Consider the following 5,135-nt stretch of genomic DNA (forward strand, 5'->3'; position numbering starts at 1 on the left):
CTGCTCCTATTGTACAACCACCTGATTGGAACTTGTCTTTTGAAATTATGTGTGATGCTAGTGATTATGTTGTTGGTGTTGTTCTAGGACAAAGAGTTCATAAGAAACTGAATGTTATTCATTATGCTTGTAAAACTCTAGACAGTGCTCAACGAAATTATGCTACTACTGAAAAAGAATTCTTAGTAGTGGTGTTTGCTTGTGATAAATTTAGACCTTACATTGTTGATTCAAAAGTAATTCTTCACACCGATCATGCTGCTATTAAATATCTTACGGAAAGGAAAGATGCTAAACCTAGACTTATTAGATGGGTTCTCTTGCTACATGAAGTTGATTTACATATGACTGATAGGAAAGGAGCTTAGAATCTCGTAGCTAATAACTTGTCTAGGCTTGAAAATGTGCCTAATGACCCACTACCTATTGATGATAGTTTTCCTGATGAGCAGTTAGCTGCAATAAATGTTGCTTAGAACACTCCTTGGTATGCTGACTATGCTAATTACATTGTTGCTAAATATTTACCACCTAGTTTTACCTATCAACAAAAGAAATAATTCTTCTATGATTTCAGACACTACTTTTGGGATGACCCACATTTTTATTAAGAAGGAGTAGATGGTATTATTAGACGTTGTGCACCTGAGAACAAATAGGGACAAATCCTATGGAAATGTCACTCCGAATCTTATGGGGGGCATCATGTTGGAGATAGAAGTGCTCACAAGGTATTGCAATCTAGATTTTATTGGCCTACTCTTTTCAAGGATGCCCGTAAGTTCGTCGTATCTTGTGATGAATGCCAAAGAATAGGTAATATCGGTAAGCGTCAAGAAATGCCTATGAATTATTCACTTTCTGTTGAACCATTTTATGTTTGGGGATTTGATTACATGGGACCTTTTCCTTCCTCTAATGGGTATACATATATTTTGGTTGCTGTTGATAATGTTACTAAATGGGTAGAAGCTATTCCAACCAGTAGTGCTGATCACAACACCTCTATTAAAATGCTTAAGGAAGTTATTTTCCCAAGGTTTGGAGTCCCTAGATATTTAATGAATGATGGTGGTTCACACTTTATTCATGGTGCTTTCCGTAAAATGCTTGCCAAGTATGATGTTAACCACAGAATTGCATCACCTTATCATCCTCAGTGTAGTGGTCAAGTTGAACTTAGCAATAGAGAAATAAAATTAGTTTTGCAAAAGACTGTCAATAGGTCCCGAAAGAATTGGTCTAAGAAATTAGATGATGCACTTTGGGCTTATAGAACAACATATAAAAATCCTATGGGTATGACTCCTTATAAAATGGTTTATGAAAGATCTTGGCATTTGCCTCCTGAGTTAGAACATAAAGCATATTGGGCAATCAAAGAACTCAACTATGATTTCAAACTTGCCGGTGAAAAGAGGTTATTTGATATTAGCTCATTAGATGAATGGAGAACCCAAGCTTATGAAAATGCCAAGTTGTTTAAAGAAAAAGTCAAAAGGTGGGATGATAAGAGAATCCAAAAGCGTGAGTTTAAAGTAGGAGAATATCTTCTTTTGTAAAACTCTCATTTTAGATTCTTTGCAGGAAAACTCCTCTCAAAATGGCAAGGCCCCTATTTCATCGAGGAGGTTTATCATTCTGGAGCCATCAAAATAAATAATGCCGAAGGTACTAACCCGAAGGTTGTTAACGGGCAACGAATAAAACATTATATCTCAGGTACGCCCATTAATGTTGAAAGTAATATTATCCAAACTATGACACTGGAAGAACACATAAAAGAGTCCTTCCGGAACACTCCAGAATTTTGAAAATAAGGAGGTACGTGATACGGTAAGTAAACGGACTCTGAAAAATCCGCAAAAATATTTTTTGTCAGTTTTGGAATATTTAGATAAATAGGAAAATAAAAAACTTCCAGGAAGCGTATCCTGGTGGGAACAAGACACCAGGGCGCGCCTGGCAGCCAGGCGCACCCCGGTGGGTTGTGCCCACCCGGGGTACCTTCCGGACTTCGTTTTTCTACAGCTTGCTTGTTTCCCAAGATAAAAAAAAATCTTTATATACCCCCCAAACCTATTGATCACCGCATCACGGAGAAACCTTCTGTTTTCTTTTCTTGCTGCTTTCCTGTCAGATCTGAAAATATGTCGTCCCAAGACTCCAAGGGTGAGAGCTATGCCGCTGATTTCATTGCAAACCCCAAGTCCTATGAGGATGTGGAGCATTATGGCTAGACCACACAGGAAGAGGAAGACCATTATCCTAGGGAGAAGCATGAGACGAGCTAAGATGAAGACGAACCTCTACTACCTTAACCTGGGGACATGCATGTGGAATTCAAGAAGTCAGGCCTCCCCAATAAAGCAAAGAGGCCAAAGGTTCAGTTTATACCTTTTCACCTTTTGCAGGAATGCAAGCAGGACCTATGTAAGAGGGTACTGGAGCTCGAGCAGGAGGTTGGTGAATTGAAGGAGGAAAATTCCATCCTCAAGCGTAAGCTAAGGAAGAAAGACAAGATCCGTTCTACACCACCACCACCTTCTTCTTCATCACAAAAAGAGAATTGAGTATCAGGTATGGGCACTTGTCGATGTCAAAACTGGCGGATATCGGGTAGGGGTTCCCGAACTGTGCGTCTGAGGATCAAAGGTAACAGGAGGCATGGGACATGATGTTTACCCAGGTTCGGGCCCACTTAATGTAGGTAATACCCTACTTCCTGCTTGATTGACTTAGATAAGTATAGGGGTTACAAGAGTTGATCTACCTCGAGATCGCAGTGGCTAAACCCTAGATGCCTAGCCTGTATGATTTGTCCTAGCCTCTATGGACTAAACCCTTCGGTTTATATACACACCAGAGGGACCTAGGGTTGTACAAAGTCAATTTACAGAGAAAGGAAAATAAACATCTGGACGCCAAGCTTGCCATCCATGCAAAGGAGAGTCCCATCCGGACACGGGGGAAGGCTTCCTATCTGGTATCATTACGGCCCATCAGTCTGGCCCACGACAGATAATCCGGATCCCCAAGGACCCCTGTGACGCCCCCGATTCAACCATGCACTAATCATACACGCAAATGTGTACAATCAAGATCGGGGACTCACGGGAAGATATCACAACACAACTCCAGATACAAATTAAAATAATACAAGATTCATAGTACAATCTAGGGGCCTTGAGGGCTCGAATACAAGCTCAATACACAAGCATCAGCGGAAGCAACAATATCTGAGTACAGACATAAGTTAGACAAGACTGCCTTAAGAAGGAAAACACAAAAGCAACAACGATCGAAAAGGCAAGGCCTCCTGCCTCGGACCTCCTAACTACTCCTGGTCGTCGGCGGCCTCAATGTAGTAGTATCCGTCGGTGATGGCATCTCGCTCCAAGGATCCACCATCTGGTTGCAACAACCGGAAATAAGAAAGAAGGGGGAAAATGGGTAGCAAAGCAACTGTGAGTACTCATCCAGAGTACTCGCAAGCATCAGAACTATACTAAGTATGCATTGGTATCAAATGGAAGGATTGTATCTGTGGACTAAACTACAGAATGCCAGAATAGAGGGGAAGGCCTAGCCTATCAAAGACTAGCATCTTCAAGCGACTCCAAGCATCTTGCAGCATGTAGAAGAGTAAAGAATAGCATTTTAATTACCAAGCATGTCGTAGCAATAACACCCAGAGATCCTTCCTCGACTCCCTACGAGAAAGCAATCCCGAAGCCATATATCTGAAATATCCATTTCTAGATGTCATAGATCAGGATATAAGTCTGAACGTCTATTACCGTGGACATGACTATTAATAGATAATCTTCCCTGCAGGGGTGCTCCACGCTTTCCAACACGCTTGATTACTCTAGCTGGACACACTTTTGTGGGTCAATGCCCGGCCTCGGAAGATCAACATGTCATATCCCTACCTAGGCTCAGCAGAGAGGTCCCCGCCGGTCTACATCCTAAGCACTCCGGGGTTTGGGCCCATCACCGTTGCACTCCAGATCATTGCCTGCAGGGCGATACAGGCCACCTCCACTAGGGCGCCGACCAGGCCGTGCCGCAATTCTGAACTGGACGTCTGACAAAGCTTCAGCTGATATTACAACGTCGAGGCCCATAACTATTCTCGTGTGGTGGTTAGTGCGTAAAGGCCAAAGGCCAACTCAGAACAAATACCCAAACCATAGTGTATTATTAGCTTGCGGAGAGGAGCACAGACTCATGATAGATGTGACCCCGTCCATAATGGTCGACCGTGCCACATAATTATCTTGTGGGTGCTCTCCGGGCCCGCCCGACTTTCACCATGGTCTCAACTAAAGTCAAGGTATCCATGTGTCCAAACATCAAGGGAGAAACCCGAGGAATCACCCTCGGTGGATTCCACTCGATGTAATCATCAAGGTGAACATAAGAGGAACCACCCTCGAGGTTCACACTTGAGGGGTTGCATGACAGAGTCGTATCGGAAGTGGTTAAGGAGGAATTACCCTCGATGACCACGACCGAATAGCTACACTATAGAGTTATCATTAGGAGTGCATTATGAGGTATCACCCTCGGCAATCGATAGTATCTCTACAGAGTCGAGCAACAGAGGGGTGTGATGTGATGTGTTGTGAGGTGTCGGGCTCTGGTCGTCAATCTTGTTGATCGACTCATCGATGATGAAGTAGTGGCAATAAGGACAAAGTGGGGGGAGGGTCACTTATGGATCACTAACCAACCTATACTAAGCAGTTAAGGATAAGCAGGTAAGGTACAATGAGTAGGTTACAAAAGCAGGCTGTGCATCAGAAAAGGATCAAACAATAACAGTAGCAAAATCTAATGCAAGCATGAGTAAAAGGAATGGGAAATATCGGGATGATCAAAAGGGGGGCTTGCCTGGTTGCTCAGGTGAGAAGGAGGGGTCGTTGGTGACGTAGTCGATCACAAGGGCATCGACATCGGTCTCGGGGTCTGCCGGAGGGAAGAGGGGGAAGAAACAGTAAATACAAGCAAACATAAGCATGACATGACGATAAGCGGTGCTAAGGGTGTTCTAACGCGGTGCTACACGATACCGGGGAAGGGGGAACACATCGAGGAAAGTTTCCCCGAAGTTTGGCATTTTCGAACAA

At 43.3% G+C, this 5,135-nt stretch overlaps 1 long non-coding RNA gene across 1 annotated transcript; it reads right to left on the reverse strand.

The window, feature by feature from the left end:
• Positions 1 to 3,122: 3,122 nt before the first annotated feature.
• On the reverse strand, positions 3,123 to 3,746 carry LOC147960318 (uncharacterized). Its single transcript, XR_015610110.1, has 2 exons — positions 3,669 to 3,746; positions 3,123 to 3,411 (listed from the first exon to the last, which is right to left on the reverse strand). It is a non-coding gene; the product is annotated as an uncharacterized LOC147960318 (long non-coding RNA).
• Between the last annotated feature and the right edge of the window lie 1,389 nt (positions 3,747 to 5,135).

The sequence above is a fragment of the Triticum urartu genome, chromosome 7A (genome assembly GCF_056163025.1).
Source record: "Triticum urartu cultivar PI428250 chromosome 7A, HENAU_Tu73, whole genome shotgun sequence".
Lineage (NCBI taxonomy): Eukaryota > Viridiplantae > Streptophyta > Magnoliopsida > Poales > Poaceae > Triticum > Triticum urartu.